We start from the raw sequence: 25,644 nt of genomic DNA on the forward strand, positions 1-25,644 counted from the left end.
CCCCCAAGTCTTTCAGCCATACAGAGGAGCACGCGTGTAATTTCCTCAGAGTTTCTGAATCATTCCCTCTGCAGAAACATGGATGGAGTGAGACAACCAGGCAGAGGACAGCCTTCCATCTGGTTCTGAGCCAACTGGACCAGAGGGGACAAAACGTCCGGTTTACAGTCCTCACACCTGTTTCTAACAGGACCAAGAGGCATACGAGGAATGGATGGAGAGAACGAAGGAGGATGATGGATGGGAGAAGGGGCTGTTCTCAGAGAGAAGGAGAGGACGAGAGCTAATTACAGTTTCCTGTTGGGCAGCCCCCACAGGAAGACGCTCTCCAGAGCCGACCACTTCCTCCTTCTCAACTGAGGCTGCGAGTGTGTGTGAGACATTCCTCATGCAAAGAAAAACTAAAGCAGAAAGAATGAAGGAAAAGCAACAGATAAATACCTGAGGAAAGCCTTAGATGGATGAAAATAAGCATCCATTTCTGATTTTTGTTTGACAATGTCAATAAGAGCTGGACACTTTTACACTGCAGAACATGAAAAACAAGCTAGTAAACAACATGTTTACGCTCCCCTCACCATTACTTATAAAAATCTGATGGGGACAAAACTTTAATTTGTATTTTTTCATGTCCTGATTCATAAAATCTGACAGTTGCAAAGTAATCTGTCGAACTTTTCTCTCGACTCTGGTAAAAGCAGCAGGAATCTGCTGATAAGCTAAACAGCTGTAAATGGCGTCCTCGGTCGCGGTGCATGGCGTCCTCGGTCGCGGTGCATGTGCCAGCGGAGGCATCGACGGCTTTTACGCTACATTTTCACCACACTGCTAGAATTTCTATGATTTCACAAACTTCTGCTGCTTCACAGAAACCCAGACAGCAGAAGAAGAAAAGAGGAAGAACGAACACGACTGAGCGACTCTGAGCGAATCAATGCGCTTACATGACAAATTATAACATGACCGAGGCAGGTGCACACACACACACACACACACACACACATACACAGAGTATAAGGCAGCACTTTTTTACAGCCTGTAGAAACAAACGGCAACAGATGGCTGCAAGAGGGGAGGAGGAAGAGGAGGAGGAGGAGGAGGAGGGATGGAAGAAGATGAAGGCAACAGAGGAGATTAGAAGGAAGGGATATAGCAAGGAACTCAGGAAGACATGAAGAAAAGAAAGATGTCATCTCTTCCTGTGGTCCTTTAGAACACTACAAGCAGAAAATGAAAGAAATTTAATGTTGACGACGTCTTCAACACATCAGCTTAGAGCTGAAACAAGATGGCTGCCAAACTACTGGTTTGTCTAATGATTCATGTTCGACTACATTTTGCAGCAAGACGTCTGCAGATCTTTCTTGTGCCGAGTATTGACACCATCTGAGGGCCAGACTTGGTTTTCCACAACATCCTGCAGACTTTCAGCTCTGAAACCAGACCAACGGGATTCATCAGAGCAGAAGACCTCTGTCCACCACTTCATGACCTACTTCTGATACTCACACATCCATTTCATGCAACCATGGCTGCTCCCAGGTCTTCTGCAGAACCACCTCTCAACCTAGAAAACTACTCAGATCAGAAGCATGTCTTTCAAGTTCTGGATTATAAGAACCACTTCAACCAGGAGCCTTGGTTTGGACTGCGGTTACTAATATGACCAACTAAAACTTTGCGACTGGTCCAGTTTTTCTTGCAAAGGAGACGATAAAGGAAACAGAGCATCTTTCATCATGGCTGTCACTGACACTTCCAGCTCATTTCACCTAAATCCTTTTCCAGGAAAGAGCTCCGACTCTCAGTGTGGTGGAGCTTCCTCCACATGCACTTTAATGATGCTGCCAGCAGATCAGCTGCTGTCCTTACTCGGACTGGTACTAACCACTGTCATCAGCCTGTGGTGGATCGCCCCAGAGGACCCATCACCGTCGGTTAAACTGCACTTTTTTCTGCCTCCGACTACCTGATTACCTGGTGTTGCTAATCAAATCCTGTCTGTAGTGTGAATGTTTGTTTGGAACAGCCCTTTATGGCTTCAAAGCATCGCTGCATATATAAGCCATGTTTTCTATACATTACAAAGTTTTAGTCTGTAAAAGTAATTAAAAATATAACAGTAACAGGTTTTGCAGTCTTAACGGTGGTGCCGTTATTTGTGTTGACACTATTCATGTTTTTCTCAGTTTGTCTTCTTATGGGTACTCACAATGATTGTCTGCTTGTTTTCTTACAGAATCTGTGTAGCAGCTAGTTTTTCTGTTTACAAAAAAATGTCTTTAACCCCTTTATGCCAACTGTACACTACAGAGGACACCTATTTAAAGGATGTTTTCTAGTATATTCATAGGTGTGAAGTATATATTACTGTAGAAAAATGATAAAATTTCACTTACACTCAATCACACACACACACATATATATATATATATATATATATATACATATTCATTCATTGTACTTACCAAGATAGAAAGAAAACAATAGTTACACTACCGCTCAAAGGTTGGGATCACTTTGCCATGGGATTTAATCGGGATCCCAAACTTTTGAGCGGTAGTGTATATAGTTCATATTTTTATAGGAAAGTCAAATAAGACAAAAATAAAGAAAAGCATCAACTGTACATTCATAAAAAATGTGCCACTGTTACTTAATGTTGTATGCATCAGAAGGTAATTTTTGCTGTTATTGATGTTTTCTTGGTCAGGTGCTCCTGATGATTCTCTGCTTTTGGTTCTAAGAGGTCATAAAGTCGATATACAAAAAAAGACAAAAACAAAAAAATTAAACTGATCGTCTTTGAGCAGTAATCCCCCCCACACACACACCTCTGTGCACAAACGGTGTGAGAGCTGATGTTACTGCATCTGTTCCCGCCATCATTCTCACTCATGCACGCGCGCACGTGCACACACACTGCAGACATCCTGACATTTTTGCACATACATGCAAAAGCAGAAAAACGTCACAGTGAGCGAGTCGGGGAGGATAACGACATTTCTGTGCAGGTCTGTTGGAGTTTGAGGACCAAACCAAGGTTCAGACCTCGTGAGGGTGTCTGGGGAAGGAGGAGATGTGGGGTATTCGTTTTGGGGTAGACGAAGATTAACCCTATCAGCCCCTAGAGAGACGTCTGTTTTATTCATTAGAAAAATGATGGTGGATAAATTTGGGGTAGACTGACACTCAGCTTTGGTCGGCTTTCAAACTGATCAGAAGAGGAAAGGACAAAATCTCCTGATCTGTCTGGTTGACCATGAGCTTCCAGACTAATTCTACCTGAGACAGTGATGGAGAGTTCTTCTTAAAAGTGTTGATTAAAAAAAAAACGTCACAACTGATTCAGTTTTCCATCTAACATCTTCCTTTCAGGCCACATCAAGGCCAAAAATTCCACTACACAAGCCTCCTACTGTGCAGCACCTGTGTGAAGATGTAACTTGTGATCGACGGCCAGCAGAAGAGATGGAGGGAGAGCTCGGGGGGGGGGGAGGAAAAGTTTCCCTAAAGCCCATAAATCCTCTTCCTCCCAGCCTCCCTTCATCTGATGAGACAGCTGAGACATAAAGAGTGGCCAGCGGGAGGCTGCTGCAAGTTTCTATGATTTCAGTTTGGAAAAGAAGCTTCTGGAACGCACGTAGCTGTGCAGGACTACACTTACAGCTGAAAGCTAACAAGCATTTCCAGAGACAATAAAGACAAACTGACATGGCCAACTTGCATCTCTGTGACTCTTTATTTTAATCCTCTACGTTTATATTTATATCGCTCTCTTTTAGCGAGGCCGGATACTTGCATCTGCGCGTCCTCCGTGGTGTCAGTTAACACTCTGTAACACTTTGCTTGGCAGTGGAGATGTGAGGAAAGGGATGGAGGGATGTATGGGCAACAGAGTAGTGGGGGGAGGACAGGATCCAGTCACCATATGTTGGCTATTTATTACCCCTCCTAACTGTCGCTCTCCCTTCATCTGCCATCTATCACTTGCTTTACCTCATTCAAGATGGCAGTACGACGCTAAGGGGAAACCACTGAATATTCCTTTAAAAATGCATAAACACAATTTAAATCCAATACAATATTTATGAAGATGACTTAAAACTGCATGCATGCATGGCTGTACTGGAAGAAATTAAATTAAAGCAGACAGAATACTAAAATATATTCACCATATTTCTACTACTAAAATAACAATTAACTAAATGATGGAAGAACTTGAGAATAACTGAATTTCTTTTTTTTACATTTCAATGAATACATGAATCTTTACCAACAAATTTAGAATTAGTAAAGCTTTAAGTGGCTTTGACTGGCTACAAACAACAAAAATGTAATATCTTCCTGGCAGTTCATTTACTGTCTGAAACAAACAGAGCTCATGTCCCTTTAAGGCCCCCCCCCCCAAAAAAAAAGCTCACTTAATTCTGATTGGCCAACTTCTGGAGGCCTGACTGTCAGCATCCAATCCATCTGAGCTCCACTGCCCGTACTTTGTGGATATGCCGTAGAACAGAAATCTGACTTTCAGCAAGTAGGCGTTACATTTACACACATATAGTTCATTTACATCTTTGGCAATGTTTAATATTTACATGGTGGATTATAAAATAAAGTATAACAAAAATAAAGAAAAAATAAGTTTACTTACAAGTTTTGTTCAAACTGGCAAACTTCTAAGCAGCCAGTGACACAGCTGAGCTAACACAATTATATAATTACTTAACAAGATAGCAAAGTTTGATGCTACATTTCCAAACTATAGCTAACATAAAATATAAACTTTAACTGGAAATTTAGCAACTTATACCAAAAAAGGCTAACTTAACGCCCATAAAAGTCATTTTAACATATTTGTCAAGCTGCCTATTTCAATGGTTGAACTCCCGTCATCTGAAGCTAACGTTGGTCAGTCAGACAAAGCTAATAGATTATTAGCTAATTAAGCAAAGCAGAATAGCAGCAATGTTTTAGATGATCTCTTAAATTCAGGACACCAAGTCTTCAGCTTAAGCATTTAGAGATAAACAGCTAATTATGTACAAGTTGTGTGGTTGTGCTAATGTACCCCCAAAAAAGTGATAACGGTTTGTTCCCTATAAGTTTTTCTTTTCTTTATGTAATTATGCAAAACTTTTACCTTTACAGATCAAAACAAAAACAAACAAAAAAAAACAAAAACCAAACTGAAACAGTTAAGTTTGATTTTACTTGTACTAGCTGTTGTCTTTAACAACACTGACTTCATTTAAATGAAGCCAAATAAACTGCAGAAATTAAAATTCCTTTGAAGCTCCATAAACAATCTTTTTGGCATAACTTACTAGCTTATAAAAAACAGTGATTTGTGAAAGCTAATGCAGTTTTGCGGGTTATATTTAATCGATTTATAAGAATATGTTCATTTAGGTGAATACATTAAAATAAATCTGAAACTGTTTAAGTTTATGTTAGCTTAGCTACGTCAGCTGTACCAAAACAAGCTACTGTGCTAGCCGTTTAAGCTAACGCACTCCAGTCAAAACAGCATTTTAAAGTTCTGCAGTTTCAGGAGTAATTTTGAAAAAATGAAAAAGCACAAAATATTTAACAATTTCAATTACTTAATTGAAAAAGCAAAAATAATTAAAATTTCTATGAAGCTCATTAAAACTAGTTAGCTTATAAAAAACTGATGACTTATTAAAGCTTATGACAAGTCATTTTTTTAAGCCTACAGGTTGTATTTATTATATTTAAAGGAAAGTTAATGTTGACAAACCCATGAAAAATAATCTGAAACTGTATTAATGTTGGGTTAGCCAGCTGTGCTAACTGCTGAAGCTAAGTAGCTGTAGACATGTAGCTTAACACCTAGAAGTTCATCAGTCGCGTAGAAACGGCTGCATTTGAGGGATGTAATTTACAATCACATCGAGCTGACATTGTAAAGAGCCGCTGTTTTAAAGGGGACTTAATCAATTACTCATCCGTGAAAGTGACTGAGAAAAGTGATGCTGCTATTTTTGTTGAATCCAGCAGTCGAAACTGAAAGAATGCCTCTTTATGTCTTTCTGTTTCTGAGTCTCTTGACCACAACAGGAAGCCGACACTCACGGGAGTCACAAGAGAGCGCTTTGCTGCTTCCCCATGTGCGAGAGAGATTGATGGTTCCTCTCGATGACCCCTCCTCTTCCACCCTCCTAAACCTCCATCTAACACTCAGCTGCCATCACCCATCCTCCACTGCTTCTCCACTTCTGTCTTCAAGCAGGACTTTGCCCAAACTTGTTAACACACACTTATGAAACTAAGCAGTTAAACATCCCAGGGCAGATATCGTTCTTACTTTTCTCTGCAATGTCAAAGCTCCACTAATTCCTCCTCTAGTATCTGAAAAAAGGACAAAACTGCCTTTAACTGCTTCTTCCTCTGCTCATCATCCTCCTTCCTCCCTTCTTTCTCTCTTGCATCATCTTGTCTTTCACGCTCATCCCTGCTCTTGCTGTCTTTTCCACCATCCAGCTGAGTTACACATTGACTTTGTGTGTGTGTGTGTGTGTGTGTGTGCTTGCGGTGGAGTGGAGTTTAGACCCGCCGTGATAAAGTGTTGAGATAGCATCAACGGTGTGTCAGCTCCACTGTACGGCATACCACAGCCAGGGGGCTGAGAGAGGGGGAGGGGAGCATCTCAGCCAACCACCGAACTCCGCTCACTGTGGAAAATGCCTGCCTGCTCTCGGCCAATCAGGAATCAGATTCCTCCACGCTCAAACACACATTCATCTCTGTGTGCACAGCCTCATCTTTTCTGACCTCGTGAAGTTAACAGACGTCTGCATAACGTTTCTGATTACTTCTTTCTGTTTGTTGTGATGGCTGCTGTTACACAACTTTGTAGAAAAGTAAAAATGATCCATTTCAAAGTGAAAAACAAATGTTAGGACAAAAATGTGAATATGGATATAAATGTACAGCGAGTAATTATCAACTTTATTTTTTCTTTTGCACAGCGAAAAATTAAAACTTCTTATGAATCCTAAAAAGATAAATCATGTAAAAATAATGTTCTGTGTTAATGCAACAGTTATGGGATGAAAATCAAACCACATTTATTGTTATTTTTCATTAATTATTAAGTTTTACGCCGAGGTTGTTTTTCCATATTTACATGAAAATAACCAAATGGTTTTCTTCCTACGGTGTGTGTACTTTAGACAATATATCGATCAACGTGTGCATCACACACACGCAGAAAAACGGTGCTTTTTTTTTCTTTTAACCCTGTTAAGCACCATCCTCCAGGCTGGAACATAATTTACCGCAACAGCTGCTTTAATATTAGATTTTATTGTGCAGAAGTCTTGATCTGGTGGTATTTTCCAGACTGAAGGTTTTTACCATTTCTGCTTTTTCACCTATTTTCAGTGCAGTCCTTGCACCCGACCATTTTCAGAGTTTATTTATACATGTTTGGTTAAAAGATTTAACACGGAAACGAGCTCCTCACACAAAGGATGAACAGCGTTTGTTCACATGTCTCTGGCTGCATCTACAGCCTGAATTCCAGAAAAGTTGGTTCTTGAAATCTAAACGAAATGAAAATGAAAAGTTCTTCAAATTACAAAAGCCAATATTTTATTCACACCAGAACATTTCTAACAGAACAGACGTCTAAACTGAGCTCACGTCAGCGTGATGTGTGTTACAGGCATGGGGCATGTTCACCGTGGCATCCGGGCATTGGGTCATGTGTTCCTGGGGTTTTGGTGTTCATTCAGTCCCATTCTTGCCTCATACAGCTGTTCCAGCTGCTGAAGAGTTTGTCTTTGATGAATTTTGACGCTAACATGCTAAAAGGTCCGTCTCCTCTTTAGCCTGGAGGACACAAGGTCTTACAAGGTCTGCGATTACCAACAAGAATGTCAAAGTTGGACTTGTCTGACCAAGGATCATGTTTCCGTTTTAAAACAGTCTTGGTCCACAGGAGGCAACGGCTCACTTGGATCATGTTAAAAAATGGCTCCTGTTTTGCATGATAGAGCTGTAGGTGGCATCTGCAGACGGTAGAGCGGATCGTGTTCACGGACGGTGGTTTCTGGAAGTATTCCTGGGCCCATTTAGTAACACAGTTATGCAGATGAGCAATGCAGTGTCATCTGAGGGCCCGAAGACCGCGAGCATCCAATAAAAAGGCGTTTAACGATGTTATGCCCTGTGCAGGAAAGTTGCAAAACTTCTGCAATTTGACATTGAGGATTATTTTTAAAGTATTCCACAATGTTTTCACACGTTCTTTCACAGGTTGGAGAGCCTCTGGCCATCCTGACTTCTGGGAGGCGCTGCCTTTCTAGGACGTCCCTTTTATGGCTGATCATGTCAGACCTGGTATCAAAAACTGGATTTTCTCCTAGCAGAATCTTTTTGAACTTTATCGCTTTTTTAGCCATTTGATGCCCCTGAGACCTGTAACAAGCACAACATTCGACATGAGCTCATTTTATACATAAAACTGTAAAATTTCTCTGTTTAGACAACGTTATGTTATACATGTTCTTTGGTGTAATTTGAGGGTCTTTTAGTTTTAGTTCAAATTTAAAGAATGTCACAACTTTTCTGTAACTGAAGTTGTATGAAAAACACCAAGAATAAGACAGTTTAACAGACTGAAAAACAAAGTGATTCTCAAGAAGCTGGTAGCTTAAAACTTTCTCAGCATTATGCGCAGTGTGTATCTGGGAGAACTGGACAGCTGGAGGATAAAAGAAGTATCAGGACTAAAAAAACTATCTGCAGCGAAGGAACAAGATCTAAAAGTGAGTCTGTTAGAAACAGGAACAAATCCAGCAAAGACCTGAAGCCTTATCAGAAATGGTTTCCATGGAAGGATGACTGTTGAGAAGCCATTCTTCAGGAAGGAAAACAGGGAGAAGAGGCTGAAAACTGGTGACAACAGGTCTGATGGAGGGATGAGTCCTCCCAGAGCCTGGACCTCAACATTATAGAAGCAGTGTGGGATCATCTGGACAGAAAACATCCAAAGAAGATCTTTGGAACGTCCTTCAAGAAGTCTGGAGAACTATTCTTGATATTCCTTAAAGAAATTACGGAAAGCTAGAATGGATCTAGACTTTCACACAGTACTCTCTGAATAAAAATACCACATTCTTCCTTTTAAAAAAGAAGAGGTTTAAAACACTTGAATTAAACAAATCCTTCATGAAAAGGACAATAAAACTGTCTGAACCACATCGATCCTGCAGCTTTAAAGAGAAACATTTACATAGAAGCTGAGAAAATGCTTTGAAATATGAATTAGCTGTAAAACATGCAAGCTGAAGCAGAATCAGCTGAACCCGAGATGTTCAGGAGACAGAACTGCCAACATCTGGAATCACGAAGCATACAAGCAAAATGCATGAAGTAAGGAATAAATAGGAGATCCGCGCCTGGTCGGAGCAACAAACCTCCTATTCATCCATTTTTAAGGAAAATAAGAGTTTGGAAGCTGACAGCTGATCACATGACAGACAGGCAGGAAGCAGCAGGTGATGCAGTGATTACAGGTGCTCGTCTACTTCTGACTGCAGCAAAAGTGGACGGACGACGGCGGAAATGTTCAAGGAGACAAGAGAAATGAAAAGGAGGAGAGAAAGTTAAGGTGGGACAGGGGGTTGTGATGGATGGAGGGATGAAAAGAGGGAGGAGCATATTTACCCGTCCTTTTTGTAAAGCAACGCTCACTCGATCGTTCGCTCGAGTCTCGGGGGGGCGGGGCGGGAGGGGGCGGGATTTGTTGTGTGTGTGTCTGCAACCACTGCTCACACTGCAGGGGGAGAGCACAAAGAGACAGTCAGTAACACAGAGACACACATTTACACAACTTTTAAACTACACAAACAGTTTGATTAGCAAAAAAAACACTTTTACCCATTAAAAGAGAAGTCAGACACATTTGTTCTCAACCCCAAAAGAAGTTGGAACTGTTTCAAATGTTAAGAAAAACTAAATGCAACGACTTGTAAATCTCATCAACCCACATTTTATTCCCAGTAAAACATGAGCAACATATCAGATGATGAAACTGAGACATTTCAGCATGTGATGGAAAATATGAGCTGATAGTGAAACTGATGCAGCAACACGTCTGGAAAAAGTAGTTCCAGGGTGTAAAAAGTAGTTCCTAGTTCCAGGGTGTTGTTCAGCATGGTGTAAAAAGTAGTTCCAGGGTGTGAAAAGTAGTTCCTAGTTCCAGGGTGTTGTTCAGCATGGTGTAAAAAGTAGTTCCAGGGTGTAAAAAGTAGTTCCTAGTTCCAGGGTGATGTTCAGCATGGTGTAAAAAGTAGTTCCAGGGTGATGTTCAGTACGGTGTAAAAAGTAGTTCCAGGGCGATGTTCAGCATGGTGTAAAAAGTAGTTCCAGGGCGATGTTCAGCACGGTGTAAAAAGTAGTTCCAGGGTGATGTTCAGCACGGTGTAAAAAGTAGTTCCAGGGCGATGTTCAGCACGGTGTAAAAAGTAGTTCCAGGGCGATGTTCAGCACGGTGTAAAAAGTAGTTCCAGGGTGATGTTCAGCATGGTGTAAAAAGTAGTTCCAGGGTGGTGTTCAGCATGGTGTAAAAAGTAGTTCCAGGGTGATGTTCAGCACGGTGTAAAAAGTAGTTCCAGGGCGATGTTCAGCACGGTGTAAAAAGTAGTTCCAGGGCGATGTTCAGCACGGTGTAAAAAGTAGTTCCAGGGCGATGTTCAGCACGGTGTAAAAAGTAGTTCCAGGGTGATGTTCAGCATGGTGTAAAAAGTAGTTCCAGGGTGGTGTTCAGCATGGTGTAAAAAGTAGTTCCAGGGTGATGTTCAGCACGGTGTAAAAAGTAGTTCCAGGGCGATGTTCAGCACGGTGTAAAAAGTAGTTCCAGGGCGATGTTCAGCACGGTGTAAAAAGTAGTTCCAGGGTGATGTTCAGCATGGTGTAAAAAGTAGTTCCAGGGTGGTGTTCAGCATGGTGTAAAAAGTAGTTCCAGGGTGATGTTCAGCACGGTGTAAAAAGTAGTTCCAGGGCGATGTTCAGCACGGTGTAAAAAGTAGTTCCAGGGTGATGTTCAGCATGGTGTAAAAAGTAGTTCCAGGGTGGTGTTCAGCACGGTGTAAAAAGTAGTTCCAGGGTGATGTTCAGCATGGTGTAAAAAGTAGTTCCAGGGTGATGTTCAGCACGGTGTAAAAAGTAGTTCCAGGGTGATGTTCAGCATGGTGTAAAAAGTAGTTCCAGGGTGATGTTCAGCACGGTGTAAAAAGTAGTTCCAGGGTGATGTTCAGCATGGTGTAAAAAGTAGTTCCAGGGTGATGTTCAGCACGGTGTAAAAAGTAGTTCCAGGGTGATGTTCAGCATGGTGTAAAAAGTAGTTCCAGGGTGATGTTCAGCATGGTGTAAAAAGTAGTTCCAGGGTGGTGTTTAGCACGGTGTAAAAAGTAGTTCCAGGGTGATGTTCAGCATGGTGTAAAAAGTAGTTCCAGGGTGATGTTCAGCATGGTGTAAAAAGTAGTTCCAGGGTGATGTTCAGCATGGTGTAAAAAGTAGTTCCAGGGTGATGTTCAGCATGGTGTAAAAAGTAGTTCCAGGGTGGTGTTCAGCACGGTGTAAAAAGTAGTTCCAGGGTGATGTTCAGCATGGTGTAAAAAGTAGTTCCAGGGTGATGTTCAGCATGGTGTAAAAAGTAGTTCCAGGGTGGTGTTCAGCATGGTGTAAAAAGTAGTTCCAGGGTGGTGTTCAGCATGGTGTAAAAAGTAGTTCCAGGGTGGTGTTCAGCATGGTGTAAAAAGTAGTTCCAGGGTGGTGTTCAGCATGGTGTAAAAAGTAGTTCCAGGGTGGTGTTCAGCATGGTGTAGCATCTCTTCTTCTAACATGTCTGGAAACGTCTGGGAAGTGAGGAGACCAGTTGCTGGAGTTTTAAGAGAGGAATGTTGTCCCATTCTGGTCTGATGCAGGATTCTAGCTGCTCTACAGTCCTGGTTCTTGGTTGCTGGATGTTTGCTTTGAGGCACTAATGCAGCCCCATCCCATCAGAGATGCAGCTTTTCACCTGTCCACTGATACCAAGCTGGATGCTCCCTCTCCTCTTTAGTCTGCAGGACACGCCGTCCATGCTTTCCAAAAAGAATGTTCCACAACTTCTAGATTCAGTTTGTGTGAGACCAGTGAACCTTCGCCGATCCTAATAAATGAGAGACTCTGCCTCTCTGGAATGCTCCTTTCATACCCAGTCATGTTACTGACTAAGGCTGTCATGAAACTAAAATTTCAAACTCGAAAGAGGATGGTGCTTGATACTTACGACTATTTTTGATACTATGAGGGGAGCTTTTAAAAAAAATCTAAGTTAGATCAGCACAAAAATAACAACACAAGCTAAACAATAAAATATATCAATAAATATAAGAAAAGGACATTTACACTGTCAAATTATTTTAAAGCTTTATTAGCTCTTGCAAAGATACAGTCCTCTCAGAGTGTTTGCACACTAGTGCAAAAAATACAAAACTAAACCAACTTTAATCTCTAGTTATGTAAATAACTACACTTTTCAACAAAATACTAGTAAATAGAACAAAGAAGTTAAGATGATCTCTGTTTTAACTAGATTAATAATTAAAAACCTTTAAAAAGACAACCTCTAAATGTTTTTGTCTACATTAATAAGCACTGATGTCTGACTGTAAGCTGGGGCGGGAGCAGCCGGAGGCAGCTTGATTCATCTCCTGTCCTGACTGCAGCTGGAAGCTGCGAGAGGACCGAGTCCATCTTCAGTGTTTCTGGACAGAGATGGGGATGATGGGCAGTTTCACGTCAGTCACCAAAAGTCTCCAGCAACAACAAAAAATGTTGCCAGATTTGTCACTAGTCGCTAAGTTGGAATCACTGTAAACGATGGATCCACCAGGTAGCTGCAGGGGGAGGGGCTGCCCGCTGCTGGTGCCCGTCCAAAACAGGAAGCGGCAGCTGGTCCTTTCTGTGAACCAGAAGATGCTAAAGCGGCATTTCGGTATCAATACTCATGCTAACTAATATCTAACCACTAAATAAATTTAATTATCAATGAGATAACCAGTAGCAGACCTCTTGCTATTTAACCTAATTAGTTCCCAAATGCTCGTCAAGTTGTTTCTGATGCTGCCTTTCAGCCTGTTCCAGCTTTTTACATGCAGACGTGTTGATGCTATCAAACTGAAAATGCACTAATATTTCTAAGAAATTGTGAAATGTCTCAATTTCATCATCTGACATGTTGTTTATGTTCTGCTGGGAATAAAATATGAGTTGATGACATTTACAAATCATTGCTTTCTGCTTTTATTTACATTTTACAAACACAAAAAATGCAAATATTCATAACATTAAAAAATATAATTAAAAACAAACGCAAACATGTTTATGCAAAATATATCTTCACAATTTTAAATAATAAAATTACATCTACCCAGGTACACACACACACACACACACACACACACACACACACAAAACCATGCAAACTGCTAACTGAATAAAACTTTAATTTACAGAAAAAGCAACATTTCCCCACAACAAAAAACAAGTGATGCTTGATCAGAAAAGCTATTTACGCAACAGTTATGAATAAATTTCATAAACATCTACACTAAATACATTTAACTGTTCTTTTTTATTTTAAACAGAAAAACAAAAACAAAAGACAAGGACATTTAAACAAACACAACAACACCACAAAAAAGCCCCCATTTAACAACAAAAACTACTCTTTAAAAAGTGTAAACAATTATTTACTCAACATACCAAAAACAATATATTTACCAACAATACACACAAACCCGTGTTACCATGGACACGAGGTTGTGTGGAAAAGATCAGGATGCTCATGTGCATGTAAACACACGTCATCTACAAACACAACCAGATGTGAGGGTGTGGAGACACCTTCACATCAGCAACAGAACAGTTTTAACTCCACTCTTTCTACTTATAAGATACACAACGACACACACACACACACACAACTCCGACATCACTGACAGTGCAGAGGTCAGTTAGCTGCTCGTGCAGATACAATCACCTCCGTCAGATAACACACACTGAACGGTAGAGATGCCGTGCAGACCCAAAGTAACCCCGGTGCATCATGGGTAACAAAGAGATACCTGGTATCTGCAGTATGTAGGGCAAAGTCAGATAACAAGGACAAACTGTGCGTCTGCGCGGGGCTGCTTGACATAATAATTACAGCTGCTGAGGCGTGATTTATTTTAAAAACAGGGATTGCAGCTCAGTTTAAAAATGAGGCGTCTAAATATATGAAAGCATTTTAACACAAAGAACCAGCGGAGACTAGAAGGTAACGTCTGGTGCCAACCGAGGCTTAGCTGAACTGCACAAAGGATAATCTGCTGTTAGACAGGACAAAGGAGGTAAGGGTGAGGGAGGGTGGAAGAAAAGAAAAAAAGAAAAAAAACTTACAGGAACATACATGCCAACAAAAAAAGATGGAGGGATAAAGGGATGCAACAGGCTGCACAGCTCAGGGATGTATTTATGGATGGAGGGATGATGATGAAAAAGAGGGGGAAGGAGACAGAGAAAGATTAAGAGCTTAAAGGGCTGGTAAGGCTAATTAGAAGACAACTGAGGATGGAGGTGAGGAGGATGAGAGAAGATAATGAGAGGAGGATAGAAAATGTCTCAAACCGCATCATTGATTCAGATTAAATATGTCTTGATTAAAAAAAAAAAGAAAACTTTTGGAAAATTTTCAATACTTGTAATCATTTGTAAACATTTTCAAAGTCACAATGAAAATTAAATATGATGTTCAACTAATTTTAGATCTAATGAATCACTGACATCCTAATGCAGGTCACACTGAACACCTAAGCCACAAACACCAAATTAAATTATAAATAACAAACACATACAAAATCAGCCCTTTTTGTTCTGAAGAGAGGAGACTGTGATCCCCAGGATGTTTTCAAGCCATCACACAAATAACATCACCTGTCCCAGCTTAAATAAAGGTTTTCATGTGCTCATGTGGAGCTGTTGTCAGTGCTAATAGGCTGAGTATTGTCGGAGATGAAGGAGGTGTAAGCTGATACAGGGAGGTACCACTGCTTCCACCTAAACTAGGATTTATCACTATGTTCCCCCTCCACCTCACAAAGTCCCCGCTAAGCCAGCAGGAAGTGAGCTAGCCCTGCTAACTCACTTTAGCTTTGTTCTGCTATAGACTACGAGACTGTGTGTAGCTTAGCAGCACTAAATGGTTTCACACAGCTTTAAAACTGATAACCAACATCAGCACCAACAGGTTTAAGGATTTATGCAAATGAGAATATACAGTTACAGTAATATTTGAGCTCCGTTGTTTCAGATACTCAGCAGATGCTAAACGTCTGAAGCCATTTTTATTCATTTTGAGGAGTCATCCTAGCATAACCCAAACATCTGCTGCTTTACAGCAATGACTAGATAATAAAGATATGATTTACAGGAAAAAAAGCTAATGTTGATTTCATAACCCAAACATGAAATAGTATGTCACAAAAATAACAATGTGCTAGTTCGTTAGTTCAGTTCAGCATAGTTTTTCAGGGCATGCTAGTAATAAGAGTCTCAGTTTCCGGAGTAAACTGCTCAAAAAAAGATTGCTGTCATGAATTAAATAAAAAAAATGTTTATTAACACATTTGCTGCCTGTATAAAATTATTCTTGACAGCACTTTTAGTTTTGTCTATTTACAATAGCATATTAATATTCCGCTTTTTATTTTGTTAGCATGTTAAGTAACACTCCAGCCTGTGATATTAATAAAATTATGGTCAAAATAACCAGTAAAGTTCTTGAAACTAAGAACTCTGTGGTGGCTTTTAACATTTTTAACGACTTAAATAATTAAAAATACTGTAAAGACTAAGAGTTGTGAAAGTTCTGTTAGCTTGTTAGCATGCTAAAGAGTTAGCAATGTTACTTTAGGAGTAAATTCAAGTTAATATTAATAAAACGCTTCCTGAGCTTATAGTTTACAATTTTTACAATCTTGTGTAGAAGCTGCTTTGTTTTAAATTTACTAAAAACAGTAATTAAAAATATTTTTCATTTACTGACGAAAGACTTTAATATCCAATGAGCTAATGTATTCATGTGTTCTGTACTAAAGCGAAGCAACACAACAAGTAGCCTGATGTCTTTCAACCACAATTCACCACTAAGTGACAAAGCATGAAACCTTAGCCAGCTGTGGCGTTAGCGCCGGCTGGTTAGTGTCTGTTGCAGTGTAACCTGGGTCGTCTGGGAAAGAATGATTACTGAAAACCTGAGAAGAGCTTGTGGATGAAATGATGCTTCAAACAACAGGTCTGATGAGCGGCCCGGTAACAGATTCTGATGGTAAAAATAACTCGCGAGCTGGATGAGGAATGTGTGCGCTGAAGAATGCCGCTCGGCTTCTGGTTGACAGGCATGGACAAGTGCAGAGGGAGACAGGAGAGGAGAAACACCTGAGCAGAGCCAGGACACAAAACTACTAAGAGTCACAGAAGAGCAGGAGAAAAACCTGCAGTCGAAGGGAGTTTTGATGTGAGCTACAATAAAAATGGCAGGTGCTCGTTTATTTTGGAGAAAACTAAGAATGTCAAATTTGCAATTAGCAGAAAAAAATCCCACTATATGCACTGAATTGACCCTTTACAGTTTATTTGTTTAGATGCAACAAGAGCCATCATTAAATCACAGTTTATACTTTTATACAACTAAATTGTCATATTTAAGCAATGATTTGGCATTTTAAATTGAATATTTGTTGTTGCCTCTAAATGAATTCCACACTCATAATTTAAGCCTTAGAGTGTGTGTGTGTGTGTGTGATGTTTTCAAGAACACACATGCCTCTGTGGAGTTTGCTTTTACAGGAAACAGGGCGTTTCATTGCAGCTCCATGTTTCACAATCTACAGATACAGCATGGATGGAACTGGTCGAGCGAGGCTCGAGAGTAAAGTAACGAGAGAGAGAGAGATGATCCAGTGGGTGTGGAGGGGGTGCTCGCTGCCTTCCAGAAAAAGGAAGTGAGACAAGAAGACGGAAAGCACAAGAAAGAAGTGAACATCTTCAGAGAAACAGAATCCTGTTAGACCAGATGAGCCACTCGGCTGCTGATTCTGCACGCGCTCAGTGAAGTAGACTCTATGCTGATTGGCCGTCTGCCTGCCACCCTTTATGTAAGCTGACAGCGGATAGGCTGGCGGCCTGGAATGCTGCCGGCTCCTGCCTCAAGGACATCAACACCTCCACTCCCTCTGCGCTGTTTCAGCTTTGTGCCTCGCTGTGTTTCTCTGAAGCATCCTTATCAACTCAGATGAGCCAGTACATGCAGTTACTGATTAACTTTGTTCTCAAGTCTCATCATGTGGTGACATCTAAAAAGCTCTTAAACGGCCTGATGAGACCTTCCACGTGTGACTCATGCATGATGACTGAAGGATGTTAAATGTGTGTGAACGCACCGTTTAAAAATCACACTGCTGATTACGCGACTGCCCATCATGACACAGCAGTATTACTTCCTGTGTCTGAACGTGGGTCGATTCCTCATGTCGACATGGGAATGACAAGAAAACGTAGAGTTTGCACAAATTCGCATCAGCTGACCTCTGAAGAGAAGCATGAGGGAGAATTCAGAGGCCAGCGTGGTTTTGTTCAGCACAGCCTGCCAGAGACAGTATGAGATGTAAACCTGGTTTTTCATACACTCACAGATCAGAAGTTACAGAAACTACAGTTTTCATGTTTTTATACATTTTTCTTACTGGTATCTAAGGTGATGGATAAACATGCAGGGGCTGGGAGTCATGGGTCGAGTGGTTTGAGACGGCCTCCATTAAACTGCTGCTTTAAACTTTTTGAACTGGATCTTATTTTGATTTATAACTTGGGCCTTTTTACCACTGATTTTACTTTTTTGTTGTCTATTTTATTATTATTATTATTATTTTATTATTATTTTTCTTTAAAACTCATTTCTGTAGTTTCGGTCATTTTCATATTCATCACGCTATGTTTAACCTTTACGCTACGTTTAACCTTTACGCTACGTTTAACCTTTACGCTACGTTTACTTTACATCTTTTTCTGGGTGGCTTGAATCATTTTAACTTCTGTTTTGCATTTTCGCAGTCACCTTCCATCTTTGGATCATTTTATGCCTCGTTTTTGTCATGGTAAATATGGTTTGCATCACATTAATTCCCTTTTGTTTTGCATCTCTGCAGTCGGGTTCCATCATTTAATAGCTTAGTTTCATTAATGCCTGCTCGTGTCTCTTTTAAATCTGTAAAAGACACATATTCATTCTGATACTGAAACCGCTGCATCACAGAAACCCTGATGGTATTTGTGGTTTTGAACTTTGTAGCAACATCATTTTGTTTTGTACATTTAATCGGTTAATACGCGTCAACTTCCTGCCACTTCCTTGAGCTGAGAGTATTTCTAAAGTGTGGTAATTAAAGTGTTTAATTCATGTACTGATCCTAAATCATATCACACTGTGATACAAGCTGATTGTTATCACACACACAGAAACCGGATCCTGCCGGGCGGTCAGGTCCACGTTAACGCTTCAACATCACATTCTAGTCCACCTCTTCCTCATTGTCCATCCTCCTCTCCCTCCAGCTTTCTTCTGTAATTACAGACATGGAAGTGGTGGTGAGGAGGCGTGTGTGTGTGGAGGAGGTTCAGTGTGAGCGTGGTGAGCAGCTGTCACACACAAACAGGTGTCTGAGACAGCCAACGACCTCCGCGCTCTCCTCTGAGACTTCTATTCATTCACAGCACGCTAACAGATGCTAACCTGGTCGAGCAACACAAGTGTGTGACTGAGTGTGTGTGCAAGCATCATTCTCTGGCCAGTCACCAGATGCTAACCTGGACCACCAGCCCTCAAGACATCCTGACAAACACACGCGTGGCTGCCATGTTTTTTAACATGCTGGACATCTTAAGCCACACAGTAGCTAGAACATGTTTTGCATCTTGTACCGTCATGCACATGAAATGTGCTAAAACTGCTTCGCCTCACTTTGTACACTTTTTAAGTTACGCTCCACATACTGCCATCAGCCACGTTTTCACTTTTAGGCAACTTTACGCCACTTTTGTCACATTTGACCTGTTTTTTGTTTGTTGTTTAGCATTTTTAATCACATTTATGTCATTTCCAAATACTTTTTGAAGCTACTTTGCACCTCTTTTTGTCACTTTTTGCCTCTTTTTCCATCACTGCAGCACTCATGGATAATTTTACACCCTTTTCTCTTCTTTTTGCATCCCATGCGGGTTATTTCTGTTTTCAGTTGTTTTATTTGAATGGTTTTCTCTCAGATAAATCCTTGTAAACACAAATTTTAATTTCTTATTTTACTCTAAGCTCATTCCCTTAATTTCTCTCCATTTTCATCCTCTCATCATTCCTTCACTTCAGAAAGAGCCCCTCACCCCCCTATCCATCGACACAAGGAGTCTAACACTCCTCCTCCTCCAGCAGTTGTCTCTCTGCTCAACAAGCGACACATTCATCGCCGTCCACGCACACTCAGCAGCTGGCGCGCACACACGACGCCTGCTAACACAGCTGGGAGTGTGTGCATGTGTGCTTCTTAGTAATAAGGCAAACACACACACAGAGTCCACATGTTTGCAGGCAGACAGAAACTTGTGTGTCGGCAGAGAAGAAGAGGAAAAAGAAGAAGAAGAAGAAGAAGAGGAGGAGGGAAATCCTGCGCAGACACACAAACAGGCGCGCACACAGCTGGCTACATCCATAATACAGCGAGTGCTCAGCTTCAACAGGCTGCTGTTATCCATCAGAGTGTGTGTCGCTGCACACCGACTGCAGCTGCTGAAGACCTGACCCCCCACTGGTCCAACTGCAAGAGCTGGTTCTGCTCAGTTAAACTGGTTCTGAACTGGTTTTCCTTTGAAACGCAGCTGTAAACCTTTTTCTGCATCTTTATTTAAACTGTAGTTCTCGACAAAGCTGCTAGTTAGTAATGATGAAGATGGCAGGATGGCACCAAGGATCCTCCTCCTCTTCATCTCTCTGTATACAACGTAAAAGAAACTCACCTCACATGTCCTTCATCATCTGAAATGCACGATGAGTCTGTGTGTGATAAGTCCAGAGCTCAGGGCGGCTCTGGCATGTTTTAGCATGTGGAGGGGCCTCAAGGCGACACACACAGATCCAGTATGAAAGAAGTGCTGGAAAGCGGCTGCTGACTGTTGTTTGATTCATCAAACTAACTCCGTCTAAAACTTTAAAACTCATCTGTTTAAATTCAAATACAACATAAAGTCACTTTATGGCTGAGTTTTGCTTCCATGTCACAGGACAGCAACTGGATATCAACACACTAGCTGCGTTTCCATGACCTCAAGAACAAAACCTAAATACAGCAATAAAAAACTGGAAATGGAAACATAAACTTCTGAAAACCTCTGAAATATCGCTAAAATGTTTTTTCGCTCTCATGAGGTGGTTTTTCAGACGTGTCGACGTAGAAGTACATCGCATGAGCATAAAGGAAATACTTTTTTTTTTGCATTTACACGTCTCCGGACATGACGTAGAGGGTTACGAGACCAGTTCATTTCACATAAAGATGGTGCGGTATGAGTATACGCAGGCGAGGGAAATCTTTTTACAAATGATTTAAAAAAAATATACTGTATATAACTGCCATCCTTGATAGCAAACAACAGCGAAATGCTAGAAATAAGACAAGAGTCAACCTCGGACTGACTTTTACTGACTGGAGAGAGCTCAGAGAAGAGACAGGATGCGAGATGGAAATAGTGGGTGAGGGGGCGCCTCGCCGAGAAAATCTACTGAATCTACTGAAGTTCAGTACAATTTCTACAGCAGCCAAAGACCTTACCATCTTACCATAGTTATCTTAACATAACAACATCTCGTTATTGCATCGAGGATTTTTTTCCTTCAAGAAAACATAATTTATGCCATATCAAGAAACCAACACAGATTATAACAATAGAATAATAAAAAAGGCCATGTTGGGCTGAAAAAACCTCATTTTTAACCGGCTCCCTTGTTAACATAATTATTCACACACTACCAGAGGATACCATGAGGTAATCATGTGAACGAGCACGAGGAGTTTGTTCCCTTAAAGGAAAGGTGCAACGACCTGCAGCAATAACAGACGCAGGAAAATGCTTTTAAAAAACCTGCAGCCAGAAAAACCGAAATACCGGACGACATTTTAGAATTTATTGTCCTGTGTGGAAAACATTCGCTGCACGTCCAGTTTCAGGAGAGATTTTAATAGAAGCTCTTTGATCCGAGTTTATTTACACAATGATGAAGAAGTTCTGTGACAATCACGGTTTTCATGTGTTAATAAAACATGAATTATATGAATAAATATTAAGGATGCCAAAAAATAATGAATTAACAGCAGTAGCTAATTTATGTAATTAATTGCGCTCATTTTTTAAACGGAATTAACGCTCCCTCTGCAGTTCTATAGTAACCGCCTCTTCCTCCTCCTCTTCCTCCTCCTCCTCTTCCTCCTCCCTCTCCTGCTGTTCCGTGACTGGCTGGCAGCGATCAGCTGATCGGCTTTTCTGGTGCTAGCATCGTCTTTCTTGTTGTGCTTGTTTGATCATGATTTATTCATTTTTAAGCTGGAACGTTTCATGTTTTATATGCTAGGCCATTTATTAACTAACATTCAATGGCTTTACACACATTCAAGTCTATAATAACTAGAGTTTATTTAAATTATTCGTTTAATAGACCTCTTAATAAAATAACACAGGTATCAGATCAGTACTTGGTATCAGCAGGTACCTTAACCCCAGGTATCGGTGGGTAACATCTCTAGAGTAAACCAGGCATGCCTAAGTCCGGTCCTGGAGGTCTACTATCCTGCAACTTTTAGATGCAACTCTTCTCCAACACATCTGAATCAAATGGCTGAATTCCCTCATCTGCAGTCATTCCGCTCTGCAGAGGCCGGTGTGTTGGAGAAGGGCTGCAGGATAGCAGACCTCCAGCACCGGACTTCAGCACGTCTGGGGGAAATAAATGAGAAACGTGGACTTTGGCTTTGGCTGATTTTGAGCTCATGGCAGAAAAAAAGCACAGCATCATAGATGGTATGTGAGGTCCTTAAACCAAGCATGTCAATCCTGTGACTTTACATCTGGTCCCTACTCGCCTGCTCTTCCTCCTCTATGTGACGGAGGATAACGCCATGGTTACAACTCCATGCACACGGGCGTCACTGATCATTTTCAGCAACAGAATCATCTCTAAACATCATTTCCACTAAAACTCGCTTTCAGTCTTCTTTTGTGAACATTAGGTATAAACTTTGAGCAACTATTGAAAATAGTTGCTAAAGAACCAACTCAACTCAGCCCCGGTGGAAAACTACCGCGTGGAAGAAGGATCGCCACCTTCAGCTCATCGTCTGTCCAGCCGATCCTTCCTCACCGCCTCTACAGTCTCCAGTGAGACGCCACTGATGTGAAAAAGGTTTGTGATCTTCATTGAAATGCATCACTTAGCTATTTGCATGCATTTCCCAGCATGCATTGCATTAAACAGTTCTTCCATGTGGAAACCAATGATGGAGGATGGAGAGAAACTTCCACTCTTCTCTCCATAATGGCCGTCTTTGTGTCCGAGGAAAACACACAGAGTTGTAATTAGATGATACAGTTCAGCTGACGCCCAACCAAAGATGCTCTTTATTCTTTTCCTTCATCTGTCCTTCATTTTCCTTCATCTCTCCTTCATTTTCCTTCATCTCCTTTTTCATTTTCTCCTCTAAAAGAAGCCGATGAAGAAGAAGAAAGCCTCACCATCCGGTGTGTGTAGGGCGTGGTGATGAGGAGGACCAGGTTTCAGTTGAGTGAAAAGACTCAGAGCCTCTTTGTGTGTCTGCCTCCGGGGCAACACACACCTAACATTTGTGTGTGTGTGTGTTTGTGTGTCCCACTATATAACTTTCCCATGGGATGCTTTATTGTGATTTTCAGCTAAAAGCTGAATGGAGTCTGGTGGGCACACCTACAAAAGCAAACACCCCCCCCTGGATTCACACCTGACACCACACCCACACACAGCTAGACCCTCCCTGACTAACACACATTAACATAATCCCCCAACACACACACACACACACACACACACACACACACAGACAGTAGCAGGAATAACTGGAAATGAGGAAAAAGTGGAAACATGGAAATAGTTTCTGTTGTGTGTTTGTTTCAATAACAATATTTTTTCTCCTGAAAGCCAAGACTTGAGAGAACGATGAGATGAGAAAAGGTTTGGTCACTGTTGATCTGTGTGTTATTTCTACAAAGTTCTGTTAGTAATAAATTCTGCTTTCTTCTTCTGGTCGACCTTTATGCTGCTAAATCTATTCATACATTCATTTTACATCATTTTACCTCCCAGTCTGACAGCTGAGAACCATCATGATGCTGACTGGTTTATACTGGGGTTAAAAGATGAGCTTCTACATGTATTTATAAACATGTCCTGGAGTTTCGAGGGTTAAACAACCAATTCATTAATCAGCACTTAGTCATCCAAATGCGGCTCGGATTTTTTCTCTTTAAGGCCTCAACAACCATCCAGCAGCTCAACTATGACAGTATCAGGGATCTCAGATAAGATCAATCAATCAATCAATCAATCAATCAATCAATCAATGAAAATATTGTTTTTTTTACGAGGAACAAAATGTGAAAGAGAAGAAGAAGAAGTAAAAAACTACAGCATGTGCTGACAGTGTTTGTGGACGTTTCATCTACAGAGGGAGGATGGAGACTCGTTGGACCTTCACACTGAACTCCACTAAGAGGACGGAGTTTGAGGAAGACGAGGAGGAAGAGCAGATTTTAAACCTTTCCATTAGGTCAAAGAGGTGGAAGGTGGAGTTCAGAAGAAAGGTGGATGAAGAGGATGATGAGAAATTTTTTGATTCTGGTTTTCGATCACAGACGAGACTCCAAATCAGCTGATCGTCATGACAACGGCACATGAAGCTGTCGTGATGAAGACGAGACAACGTGTGTGTAGCAGAGTTTTGTGTGTGATGGCATTGTGTGCACGTCCATTCTTGTGTCAGTTGATGTGTGAGGGTGGAGTCAGGATGCCTCATCGCATCCCGGCTCTGATGACTGAACAGAGTGTGTGTGTGTGTGTGTGTGTAATCCCATATCTTCTCCTGTGGTGTAACTACGCTGAGTGTGTCTGTGTCATCAGTGACTCTAAATACTGTGATAATTATTTAACAGCATATCTGGGAACACAATGACCCCCCCCCCACCCACTCCACCCATGAAACTACTTTTAAAAAAAGAAAACAGGACAAGAAAGAAGAGGAAGATACAAGAAGATGAAGAAAGTTAGGATAAGTAGAAGAGGGCACATTCGTTGCATCTACAGTCCTTTTGTTTGTTTACTGTGTCAAATACAGAAACTTGATTAAAAGCTTAAAGGAAGAAAACGCTGTAACTGCATCATGAAAACTCATCAGAAAAGAGAAGACAGGAACATTTTCATAGCTGTCATGACAGCTGGAGGAAGTACTTTTTTCTCTTGAATCTTTTTACACAGCAAGTGAGAATCGCCGAAGCTTTCAAAGCTGCTGCAGCGGCGTCTAAACAAGCAGCACTTGAACGCACCACAAACATCATCTGTGATGTTTAAGAAGAGAAACTGTGAGACCACATACATAAAAATATCAGCAAAGTGATTTTAGGCTTATTAAAGAAGGTGTGTGTAGTTTCAGGATAGGTGAGAACTTCACTGTGACAGGAAATTTAGCAGAATTTTGATTCCTAACGGGATCTTTAACGTCTGTGTGGCAAACACAAAAAAAAGTTGTGGTTCTCTGGGAAACTCCTCCAAGAGACCTGATGAGAACAGAAACCATCAGTGATAAGAAGACTACACCATTAAGAAAAGGAGAGAAAACAATGAAAGGAGGAAACGAGACATCAATCCTCTTTATTCTCTTCGTCTCCTCTTCCTCTGCTCTCACATGTCTGATCAGGTAAAAACAAAAAAACCAATCACATGTGTGAGTTTGTGCGTCAAAGAAAAAATAAAGAAGAAGAAGAAAGTCTGGCGACATGTTGGTGCTGCAGTCGCCATGGCAACAAGGTGTGTCCTGTGTTTGCAGAACAAACAGTGGTACCTGGTGAGAGGAGGGAGGGGTGCCTGTGTGTGTGTGTGCATGCTCCCATTACTGTGTTAATCTGTGTGAGTGTGTGTGTGCACGCGTGCGTCAGATTACAGCTAACAGTCAGATTAATGGGGATTATAGAGGCCGGCTCGGTTAGCTCCATTCACACGCTGCTGCTCAGCGACGCGAACCGACTCCGATGGCGAACCACAACCTGGTTTCCACCAAGTCTCACAGAGGCAGGCATCGGATGTTTTTAAGTAAAAACAGAAAAATATGCAAAGGAGAGGCCTGAAAGGGCTCTGTGGAGGAAAGAGAAGAAGGAAACAATGAGAGGAGATACATGCAAGAGGAGGCAAGAACAGATCAGGGCAAAAAATAAGTTAGAAAGGAGACTTAACAAAGCCAG

The 25,644-nt window shown here is 41.1% G+C and overlaps 1 protein-coding gene across 4 annotated transcripts in view; it reads right to left on the reverse strand.

The window, feature by feature from the left end:
• The window catches only part of rreb1a (ras responsive element binding protein 1a), a 68,935-nt gene that overhangs the window by 29,194 nt on the left and 14,097 nt on the right, over positions 1-25,644 (reverse strand). For 2 of the 4 annotated variants that reach the window (XM_041968840.1, XM_041968839.1), the window contains exon 2: positions 9,700-9,808. The exons of the other annotated variants lie outside the window; for them this stretch is intronic. The gene's annotated coding sequence lies outside the window, so the exon portion shown is untranslated. The remainder of the gene's footprint in view (positions 1-9,699; positions 9,809-25,644) is intronic. 4 annotated transcript variants of the gene reach the window in all.

This window comes from Melanotaenia boesemani, chromosome 18, assembly GCF_017639745.1.
Source record: "Melanotaenia boesemani isolate fMelBoe1 chromosome 18, fMelBoe1.pri, whole genome shotgun sequence".
Classification (NCBI taxonomy): domain Eukaryota; kingdom Metazoa; phylum Chordata; class Actinopteri; order Atheriniformes; family Melanotaeniidae; genus Melanotaenia; species Melanotaenia boesemani.